Source organism: Amblyomma americanum, chromosome 8 (genome assembly GCF_052857255.1).
Source record: "Amblyomma americanum isolate KBUSLIRL-KWMA chromosome 8, ASM5285725v1, whole genome shotgun sequence".
NCBI classification, from domain to species: domain Eukaryota; kingdom Metazoa; phylum Arthropoda; class Arachnida; order Ixodida; family Ixodidae; genus Amblyomma; species Amblyomma americanum.
Window position 1 is genome coordinate 75,339,799 of NC_135504.1, and position 12,425 is coordinate 75,352,223.

Below are 12,425 nucleotides of genomic sequence, written 5' to 3' on the forward strand. Positions count from 1 at the left end.
GTTGAGCGCATACAAACAACTACCACCTGGATTGATGTTGGTCGACCGGCACCAGACCTCAGCCTTCTTAACTTGTGGGCGGCACGCCGCCAAGCCGAGCTGGCTGCTGCACGAGACACTACTTCGTCACAGGCACGTGCGCGATTCCTCTTACAGCCAAGGCACGTAAATATGAACGCGACCTCTCTCAACGGCAGTGGCATGCGTGGTGCGAACAACTTTCTGCAAAATCCTCGAATGCCTCTCTCTAGCGAACATTCCGTACAATGGAACGCGGTCGCCGTTCTACTGACGCAGCAGGAACCGCATGCTTCGCGGTTAACTTGTCACCAGATGATTTCGCCAAAGAAGCAGCTCGAAAGTTTTTCCCAAAATACGATGCTGTGCCTTCTTCAGCCGATAGTTCAATTATGGGAGGCATCATAGCGCATGTATATCAAATGCCGTTTGATGTCGACGCAGATGGAATCGTGTGTCCGTTCTCTATGCCTGAGTTGCAGGCTGCAATAGCTGATCCGAAACGGAAAACAGCGCCCGGCTCGGACAATATTCATTGCGAGGTGTACAAGAACCTGAGTAGCGCTGCACTCCCTCAACTACTAGACACCATAAACAAAGTATGGCTGGATGGCGTCGTACCCGAGAGCTGGAAATCCGCTGTCGTGATTCGTATCCCGAAACCTAGAAAGCCTCCGACGGACCTTGCAAACTTACGTCATATCTCCTTAACTCCTACGCTGTGCAAGCTGGCGGAGAAAATGCTAGCACACGAATGTCGTGGTGGCTAGAGCAGCACGGTTTTTATCATCCTACACAAATCGGCTTCCGTCCATATATTGGTACAGAGGACGAGTTGGCTGTCTTGGCATCTGCAGTTTTGTCATCTACCCGCAGCAGCAATGTGCGTACCGTTTTAGCAATGAACTTTGAAAAGGCATATGACAACATCAGTCATGCAGCCATTCTGAACTCCATTGACATGCTTCATCTCCCTCTGAGAGTGCGTAGTTTTGTCGTAACATTTTTGGAAGGCAGAAATTTGCAATACGCCTCAGCGGCGAAGCGGTCGGATCATTTGTTCCTCTCTGCGGCGTGCCCCAGGGATCAGTATTGTCGCAGGCGTTATTTAATACTGCTTTCATCCCGCTGGCTTGGCGCTTACTGGACATCCGTGACATAAAATTTCTTAAGTACGCTGATGACATCATGGTGTGGAGTACTCAACAAGATGTCCGTACTCAGGAGGCTGCCCTTCAATCTGCCTTGGATGTTACCTCTAATTACGCATCATTCATCGGACTTCGGCTGTCTGCGCAGAAAACAACATACACGTCGGTCGCCAACCGCTGGGGACGCCGTAAACTTGCTGCAAGTCCAATCCGTCTTTGTCGATCAGGCATCCCTTTACAGGAAAGTCCGAGTGTAAAAATCCTTGGCTTAATGATTCGCCAATCAGGATCAGCAACTGCATGGCTTTCTCAGGTTTGATTAGAAGAATTGCTTCTAAAACGGGTGGCGCAGGCTCGTTCGTTGCACGGCGATTGGTGAGGGCAGTTTTGCAGCCGCGTATTGTTTACCAAGCCCAGTTTCAACATCTTACAAGAGCCCAATGGGTTCGCCTTGAAGCCGTGAACCGAGAGGCTATGAGGACCATTACGTGCCTTCCACGCATCCCACTGGTCATAGCTTTAGAAGAGAATGCTCAGCTCAATACCATTGATGAGCTGGTGCAGCAGCGCCGTGATGCGCGCAGCCTTAAGGCCAGTCTATCGCAATCCATGCATGCACTGAAAACTTAAGCAACGTCGCACTCCATTCTTCAGCCGCCAACGCCAGTTCTTCTCCCACGAAAGTTTGTCTCAGCGACAGCAAGGCAACAGATAATTGCCTACCAACATCTGCTAATTCGACATCGTTGTGTCGGCAGAAATTCGAGGAACAAGATGCTTTCCTGCCTGAAGGATCCATTGTTGTCTACGTAGACGCAAGCATACAAGCCTGCGAAACAACAACAGCAATCTACTGCCCGTGCAGACCTGCCCTGAATCAAACCTCTAGGTTTCAGCTTACGGAACCCCCTTCGTCCTTTAGTGCTGAGGTCGTTGGAGTTCAAGAAACACTCTGCTCCGTGGCCGCCATAACTATGCTCCCTGCAGCCTGCGCTGTCATCCGCACTGACGCCCTTCAAGTTGTCTGGTTGCTACGACGTGTTAGTCGCTGTTCAACGATATGTCAGGACATCCACCGGCTCGCGGCACGCATCCCGCAGTCAGTACGTATTGAGTAGGCCCCATGGGATCTGCTGACCTCTCAAAGCAAGGCAGATTTAGCGACCCGCCTTGCGAATCCAGACTCATCATTGCCTCGGCTCCTTCATTTGGACAACTTTACCCTCCTTTCATCAGGAAAGGAACTCCTCCGGCGCCGCGCACGTGCTTTCATCCCTCCGTGTGCGGTAACCCTCCCCCGCGGTCTTACCCGTGCAGAGGAGGTTGCGCTTAGGATGATCCGGGTCAGGGTTGCCCTCACACCTGCCGTCATTCGGAAGTGGTCTCAGTACTGAGATTTGTTTCCTCGGCCTGGGTGTCCGATATGTAAACACGAGGAGCTTGAAGCCGACATTCATCTCTTACTGTGGGACTGCCCAGCTCTCAAGCCTCCAAGGATCCGGCACCTGAAGGTAGCGGGTCTTTCACCAAGCAACCCTGCTTCATACATTGCCTGGACGCAGGGAGCGTACCATCGTTCTCTACTGGACTTCATCAAATCAGCTAGCCTTTTTCTTTTCATTTAATCACTACTAGTTCTTTCATCAAACCTTCGCCCATCATTGATGCCCTGGGGCAATAAATTTCGCTTAAAAACAAAGCAAAACTTACTGACGTTTCGACTGGGGACCATTCTTCAGAGTGCTATATGATTGTTCCAGACGAGAATTTATAGGGGTTGCAAAAAGGCTGGTACAATGGGGCCAAGTTAAGCTACTCCCCCCCCCCCCCCACCAGAAAAAAAAGTGATGAACCACAGTCCAGAAGGGTGTCCAGTGGCCGTACTTCGGGCACAGCACAAAACGCCGGAAAACACACGCAGAGCACAGCACTAAACGCTGGAACACACAGAAACACGCATTCCATTCCAGTGGAGTTGCCGATAAATTCATTGTCCTTAGCGCGTGGTGCCTGGGTCAAAACACGATCTCTTGATCTGATAAGTGCTTGCTTTGACTGAAAGAAGGACATGAGTCAGACGGACAGGCATTCCGGGCCAGGAATGTTGATGGCAGTGTAGTTTTTTGGGAAGAGCTATGACTAATCGGAAGGGGGATACCGGTCTTCGAGCCCGGAGTAAAGCAGGGCCCTGACGATTATGTCGAGGGAGTCACCCTAACTTCACCTAGTAATAGTGTGTTTGACATCCTTGTTACAGGCGTGTATGTCTGGCCAAAGGTGTCATGAGGGGAGAAGGAAAGAACCGAGGCAATGTGGCAGGCTGCGCCCTGCGGCTTGGTGCACTTGCTTCCTGGTGCGCACAATATATTTCATATCAAATGTTGCTTAATCAACTTTTACATTTTCTTTCATTTGCCATACAACTTATGATTGGTAGTCCGTGCGGACCACTTCCGTCCACAACTTCCGTCTACAACTTCCGTGCACGCCACTCATGAACTAAAAAAAAAAGGCTTACGCATTAAAATTGCTTACTGAGCCTGGGTCAACGAGAATGCGGTCGCATATATGCACAAAATTGTGCAGACCAAATTTTTCAAAATACTGCAGTTCAATCAAAAGCGTTTTCATAATCATCTCATAAGCCTGACTACGCCCACTGCAGGGCAAAGGCCTTTCCCATATCCCTGCAATTAACCCTGTCCCGCGCTAGCTGCGGCCACCATATCCCCGGAAAGAAATTCTTAATTTCATTCGCTCATCTAACTATTTGCCGCCCCCTGGAACGTTTCGCTTCTGTTGGAATCCACTCCATTACACTTAACGACCATCGGTTATCTTGCCTTCGCATCACATGCCCTTCCTAAGCCCATTTCTTCCTCTTGATTTCGACTAGGATGTCTTTAATCCGCGTTTGTTCACTCACCCACTCTGCCAGCTTCCGGTCTCTTTGATGCTACACCTATCATCATCCTTTCCATAGCTCGCTACGTTGTCCTTAATTTGAGTTTAACCCGTGTCGTTAAGCTCCACGTTTCTGCCCTATGGGTGAGTACCGGTAAGATACAGCTGTTATCTATTTTTCTCTTGAGGGATATTGGTAAACAGCCATTCATGATCTGTGAGAACCTGCCATATGCGCTCCACCGCACTCTCATCTTAGAACTTCTTGTTGGGCTAGTTGGTAATTGATCATTGTACTTTAAAGGCGCCAAAACCGCCCGCACACACGCACCAGATAAGAGAACGGGACAGAGCGCCTTTCCCGTTCTCTTCTTTCGTGTGTGTGTGTGTGTGTGTGTGTGTGTGTGTGTGTGTGTGTGTGTGTGTGTGTGTGTGTGTGTGTGTGTGTGTGTGTGTGTGTGTGTGTGTGTGTGTGTGTGTGTGTGTGTGTGTGTGTGTGTGTGTGTGTGTGTGCGTGTGCGTGTGTGTGCGTGTGTGTGTGTGTGTGTTGTTTTGACGCCTTTAAAATACAACGCCCACTTTTATCCTTTTACTAATTTCCTGCTCATGATCCGGATCAGCTGTCACTATCTGCCCTCTTTAGCATTCCCAGCACCTCGCTGCCAATTGTGAACTGCTGTTCCTTTGCTAGGCTGTTGAACATTATCTTGGTGTTCTGCATGTTAATTTTAAGACCCCGCGTTCTGCTCTGCCTGTCTAACTCATTGATCATAATTTGCAGTTCACCTCCTGAGTGACTCGGCAAGGCAATGCCATCAGCGAATTGCAGATTATTTAGACATTGTTCATTAACTCTTATTCCCAACTGTTCCAAATTAAGGCCTCGGAATACCTTCTGTAGACAGGCGGTGAATAGCATTGGCGAAATCGTGTCTCCTTGCCTGACGCCCTTCCTTATTGGAATTTTATTGCTGACTTTATGGAGGACTATGGTAGCTGTGCAGTTGCTATATATATCTTCCAGTATTTTCATGCTTGGCGTTTCTTAATCAGATCTTTCGTCTCCTGAGATAGCTTGCCGGTATCCTGTCGAACCGTCCTACCGCCTACTGCTACTGCGCACACCGTAATGATAGCTGTCAGATTATCGCTCATATGTGTGAACATTAAGATCGTGTTCCTCAGTTAAAGCTGAATATCTGGTCTGCAGCGTTATGCTGAATTGCTCTATCTTCCCTCTTATCGCTAACACGTTAATGGGCTACCACTTCACTAGTTTCTTCGTTCCCTCTTCAACTCTAGGCTAATTCGACACCGTACCATCCTGTGGTCGCTACAAGGCACCTTTCTGAGGACCTCCACTTCCTGCGCAACACCAGGGTGAGCGCATAGTATTTATTTATTTGAAATATCTTACAGACCAGTAGGGCATCGTGTAAGGGGGGCGGCAAAACATCAAGATCAAATTTAAAAGGGGACAAGCAAAAACAGGAAAACAAGGTACTATACATGATCAGTAAAAGTTTGAAACACCTCAATATTATACAGAACAGTTGACATAGGAACATAGAAATAGGAACGCATAATAAGTAAAGGTAAAGTCGACATAGGAACACCGAAAAAAATCCGAAAGAAAAGGACACAGGGTACATCACAGAAAAAATAAAATTAAAAAGCACATGGCGCGTTTACTAGTGTCAACAAAATTGTAAAACAAAAATACAAACAAAAAGAGAGAAAAAAGTAAACGAAATGCGTAACAGGAAACGTAAATGAGATTGCATCAACTTGTTAAGATGGCTTCAGTGAAATGTGCAATGAGTTGGTGATGGAAGGTATCAGGATTAAACAGTGAGGCGAAACATGTTGTCTGGCAGGTTATTCCATAATCAGATGGCTCGCGGAAGTGCTGATGCATTTAAAGCTAATGTGTCACCATAGATACGTGTAAAACTGAGATGATTGTGCAATCTTTTGGTTTATGGTTTATGGGGGTTTAACGTCCCAAAGCGACTCAGGCTATGAGAGACGCCGTAGTGAATGGCTGCGGAAATTTCGACCACCTGGGGTTCTTTAACGTGCACTGGCATCGCTCAGTACACGGGCCTCTAGAATTTCGCCTCCATCGAAATTCGACCGCCGCGGCCTGTGCAATCTTTTGGATGTGCGAGATGGGACATCTAGGTGAAATGAGCATGATCTATTGGAGTGCACGTACTTGTGAAATAAGGTTAGCAAAGCGATGTCACGGCATATGCCTAAATATTGCAAAGAAATATCGGTTTTAATCTGAGGGACACTTGAATGGTAGTTATAGTTTATTTAGATGAATCGGGCTGCCCTATTTTGAATGGTTTCTAATGTGGTGACCACGTTGTTGTAATAAGGAGACCAAATGGAGGAAGCGAACTCAAGCTGTGGTCGAACAAATGTTAGGTATGGAACACATGGGAGAGTACGTCATCTTGAATATGGTATGTGTAGTTGTAATTGTTATGTTTCCGGCTGAATGAGAGGATTTTACATTTTGATACGTTAAGGGTCAATAACCATTTATTGCACCACTATTTAATAAGATGAAGATCTGATTGGAGTACCAGATGGTCGTTAGCGCATTTAATAGTCGATTTCGTTTTTAGTCGCACCATTGGGGCTTCTTCATGTCCACTGCCTGTTTTCTTATTTGCGGAAGACGGTATTTATGATGTGTAAATTATTTATATCTGCGAACATGTAAATCCCCCTGCTATTCCTAGAGTCTGTGCCATAATCGCCTACTCCCTGGTCTCCAGCCTGCTCCTTCGCTACCTTGGCATTTAAGCTGCCCAGCAGTACAGTGCATTGTGACATTACTTCGTTCATTGCCGATGCCGCATCTGCATAGAAGCCTTCGATGATATGGTCATCATGACCGGATGCAGGCGTCGTGGCTTGTTCCACCTTCAATGTTATTAAGAATAACTGCGACAACTGCCACCCTCTCGTTAATACTATATAATTCCTTTATTATGTTGCCATTTATATCATGATTGATGAGGAGTCAGTTACAATTGGTTATTGGGCGTATCTTTTGGGATTTTTTTTGCAATTTTTACGCCTCGCGGGTACTTAAGCGAAAACTATTCCCGGCTCAGAATACGCGTGGTGCAAAACGAGACATACCGGTAGTCTGGAAGGAGTAAATATAATGTGTTGCTTGTTGGGCGAGTTGGAGATTCACAATAATAGAGCAGCGCGTAACAAAACAAGACAAAAGGAGGAACACGGAACGACACCAGCGCTAACTGTCACCTGTTTATTTCTTGCCATTGCTACATATGAAGGCTCGCACACTTTCCTTCTGTTTAAGTGCCAAGTTCCTGCCGCCGGTACTTCAGTTGATCTTCGGAGTCATTAGGTCTTTTGTCGGGCATGCGACAAGGTCCTCAAGATACGGAGGTCCGAATGGCGAAGGCAGACTCGGCCATTCAGGGGATACCTGTTTTTCCAAGTTACCAGGACCGCACCCCCTTCAGAGGCCCTACGAATCTGGCTGGAGTTCCGCCGAACACTTTACCAATCGACTGAGGGACTTGGGAAGCTACCTCGCCTGCGTGCCCTTCAACCCATCAAGGAGAAGGTGAGCGCCTACAACCCCGTTCGCATTGAAGGCTGCGCTCGTATTCCTGAGGACGTTCTTCGCGCCCTCCAGCTTGGGCCAAAGTGTGCGGTTGAACCTAGAAAAAATTCTCCGGAGTTGCTAGGAATGGTCCGACGAGACACAAGCCTGGCGCCGGAAAGTGAGAAGAGCAGCTGCGTATCTAAAGGCGTAGACGTTCTCGAACGTTCAATGCGACCAAAGCGAACCGTGCTGTTAAAACGAGTGTCGGATTTTCTTTGCGATAATCGCCTCTGTGCCTTGACAGCTGATAAGGAGGGAGGCTTTGACATCTTACATCATGACCTATTTCGGAAGAAAGCTTTAGAAGCCATTGATTGCAATTTTCTTGAAAAGGACCAAAAATGTTTAAAGAAAGCTAAAGCGACAACAAAGAAGCCATGCAAACGGTTAGGCTTGCGGAGCATTGCCAAGCAAATTCAGGACAGCCATAAACTTTCCTTAGACATGTTCTTTTCCGCTAAAACGCACAAAGAACAGTGCCCACTTCGTGTAATAATCTCGAAGAGAAAGGCATGGCTGAAATGTTTAGCTAGATTCCTGCAAAAGAACTTGGCGTTACTCAAAATTGATGACCCCTACCTTGTAAAAAAATCTGCACAGGTTGTCGACTATCTGTGCCAGAATAAGAATAATAATGTATTGGCTTTTTCAATAGATATCAAGGATCTGTTCTACTCCTTGCCACAGGATGAATTGCTGCTGCTCTGTGTTGAACAAGCTATTGACGCGCTTGGAGCTGTTTCCTTTCTGAACAGTTCTGGAGTGAGTGTGAGTCGGTTTTTAGAATTGCTGGATATATACCTGCGCTCAACAATGGCTACCTGGGACAAGGGTATTTACCTGCAGAAGTGTGCAATTTGTATTGGTTCATGTATTGCGCCTGTTCTCAGCGACCTCTTTCTTACAAAGCATGATAGGGTTCTAGAAAAAAGCTTAAGTGGCTCCAAAGTTGTGAAAATTTTTAGATTTGTGGACGATTTTTTGATCATCATTGACCACTCTAAGGCAGATTTTATACCGACGCTGCTAATGTGCTCGACACCTTTAAAAGACATTTAATGGCATTAATTCTGACGAATGAGCTTCCTGACAAGAACTATATCAAGTTCTTAGATCTTAGACTTAAATTTAATACTAACCGTGTCTGTTGGGGCTGTGAACCTCGCAAAAAAAAAAAAGCCTACTGCCAGCGGTATCGGCGCATTCGAAACTGGTAAAGCGAGGCATTATCAAGTACTGCGTGACAAATGCGCTCAAAAACTCATGCGAGCACATGATGTAAGAATTCTTGGCATTACAGATTAGACGACTGCCTGATTCTAGGTATCCTAGGCCGCTACTTGTTTCTGTGGCTGAAGGCCTACTCCAAAAAATGAAAAAAAAAAACACAACGGGGCGACAAGCAGGAAGGTACCAATGAACAGCAGGATCGAAAGAAAGTAGCTGTCATCCCTTACGTTCATCAGACCTCCCACAACCTTAAGAAAATAAGAAAACGAGCAGGCGTTGAAGTTGTATTCTCAGCGCCCATAAAACAGTCTATGCTTTGCAAGAAGACAAATACGTGCGGGGACCAAGGGAAAAAAGGATGTTTAATTTACCATCAGAAACGTTTTTGTACTTGTGAAGAGGGGGTTGTCTATCGTGTACCGTTGTTTGGGGCCATGAGTATATTGTGCAAACAAGTAGATGTGTAAATATCAGGTTAAAAGAACATGACTAATATGTTAATGATAGCCAATCGGGCCACCTAAGCCAGCACTTTCGCCACTGCAAGATCCAGTCTAAGAAACGGGTCCGTCCAAAGCCGTGCATGCCCCTTTTTAAAAGGAGACAAATTATCAACCGCCACAATGACAAGCTTGTTAGAGAGATTATTGAGGCTCTTAATGTTTCACGTGCAGGCAACAAGTGTGTGAGCGTCGCATTACTTATCTAAATCGATGGCAACCAGGAAAAGGCTTAGTTGTATAGCTTGTATCAGCTGACCTGATCGCTCCTTCCCATTTCATGCTGTGGTTGATCTAAATATGTGTAGCAACGGCTAACAGGTGACAGCGCTCGTGTCGTTCTGTGTTCCTCCTTTTGTCCTGTTTTGTTAAGTGCTGCTCTATTATTATTATTATTATTAAATATAATAGCTTTATTGTTTGGTCTGAAGCTTTAACCTTGTTCTGCCGCTTTGTAGAATTGTCCGAACGTACAAAAATAAAACACTGAATGCCGACTGGCGTGCGGAAGACGTGAAATAAACTCTGAAAGATCAATGGTTTTGGTGTTCTCAAAGACGTCCACGCCAGAACAGCAAAGAAAATGAGAGAATTTGAAAGAAAGGAAAAAAAAAGTCTCGCGAACCTCATCATTGCACTCCATCCGGCGGTTGAGAACAGCTGCTGATACAATACATTTGAAAAACGGAGTCAGCTCTCGCCTACAATCACACCCAGAACCTCGTGTTGACACGTTATGAAGCGAAGCAAATCACATGCCCATTTAACAGGGATTAACGAAGCCGAAACAGCTGAAATACTAAAAAAGGAAAAAAAAATACGATGAAGGGCGGAAATTAGGAAAAATTGGCGGTGGTTTAGCTCTGGTTAAACCTGGAGTGACGCGATAGCTACAGCTGGCGGAGTGGAACTTGTTCAGTTGAATTGCAAATTCAGTCTTTCGCCGCTCCGTTTCGCTGGGCGTTCCATCTTCATCATCGTTCCACTTGACACGGCGCATGCGCATAGCTGTGTCAGCTCAGTTTCGCACCTCGGTTTTTTTTTTTGCAGCAGCTGCTCAGCACAATGTGGCTAGTCACGTGACCAACCATGTGATCAGCCACGGCGCCGCGCCGCCGGTAGTTGCTCCGCACCATGTGACCAACCACGTGACTAAAGCGGCGCCACGCTGAAGGCTCGAAATTCTACCGTAATGTAGCTACCGCTACAAAGTTTCGCGTATCAAGGTTACAGGCAAAGTACAGCTTTTGAACTGCAGGCTGTATTGGCCCATGGACAAAACGATGTCGGGTTCAGCGTGTGTACAGAGCCTGGCATTCGATTATGGCCTCAAAGATTGTATTGATGTCCACGAAGCAAGAGTGAGTAATACCTTGGCTTTGGAAGGGCGTCTCATTCTGCCCCGTGCACTGTCTCACTTCTCTCCCCGCGGCGTGGGGCAAAGTGCGACATTTTGATGTTTGTGATTTCAGTACATTTTACGGTGTGCCTGTTCAGCTGGTCTCCTCAAACTTGGTGAGCGTGAGGCCTCGGTGGTGGGAAATATTTAGGTAGTATTTGGTTTTCGATACCTGTGAATTTTTATGCCTCATGTGATCTCGTATACTTGAGACGTCGCAACCATCACTAGGCTGCTCTAAACGAAGCTGAAACTGCAAGAGAGAAGAAATTGACCTGGAAATGATTTACTGGGCGCTGGCGAATTCCCCTTGCTGACCGATGTTTACAAATGTCATAGGCATTATATCAACGCAAAAACACACTATTCCTAGTATGCTTTTGCGTTGGAACATTGCGTATGAGATTAGTAAACATAGATAACCACGTTAGTGTCTTTACCCTTTGAGTGAGTGAGAGAAACACTTAATGCGCCCAATAAATCGAGGTTAGTTGGGTGGCCTCTCAGTCAAGGACTCTTGTTGCTGTCCTTGACCGCGGTTTACCAGCCAAAGCTGGTCTTCCAAGTGGGAGCTGAGAGCGCCGCCTCTCAGTTGTTGGGTTACTGATTTTCGAAATATCTGGATTGTTCTTGCGTGCCCGTATCGTGCGGTGTAAGATAGCCACTTGGCCGCAGAAGACGCAGTGCCGATAGTACGAATTTGGAAATCTGAATTTGATTGGGTTGATACAAGTATTTGATTCCAATTTCCTTAGGATGACCCACTGATACCTGTTCACATGCGCGATGGGTGAAGTACAAGTCTGCTTCCGACGCTTACGTCAACGCGATTAAACTTACAAAGAATAACTTTTTGTCTGCCACATTACCAACAATTTTGAAAACGAGTGTTAAATAATTTTGGCGCGTTATACATCCTGCGAACGACCCATTAATTAGACTACAAGACGCCTCCGGTAGACTTATCCTCAATGATCTTTGTGCTTCCGTGCTGAATGACAGATTCGTCGAAAGCTTTTCCTCCATTTCAAGCGTTAATCTTCCATTCATACCGCACCACAGGTTCCCGACAATGCCACCAATAACTGTCGATCCACCTGGTGTAGCCAAATTAATCGAATATTTAAAAATGATTCTTCACCTGGTTCTGATGCGATTAGCGCTAAATTCCTAAAGAAATACATGTGCTTATAGTTCAGTTATACTAAGCAAACCTTTTCAACAGTCACTCGACACAGCAAGCCTTCCTATCGACTGGAAAATTGGGAAGGTGGTTCACTTCACAAGTCTGGTGGTAAGCACTGCCCTCAAAACTTTCGTCCCAATTCGCTCACCAGCACATGCTGCAAATTACTAGAACATATTTTCAAGAATGTCGTTACCTTTCTCGATGAGAATTCATTTTTCACGCCTGCGCAACATGGTTTTCGTCAAACATTCTCCTGTGAAACTCAATTACTTGCCTTACCTATAAGCTATACCGCATACTTGACAATCATCTTGCGCTGACTGCATTTTTTTGGACTTTTCCAAAGCCTTTGATAAAGTATGCCATAAATTGC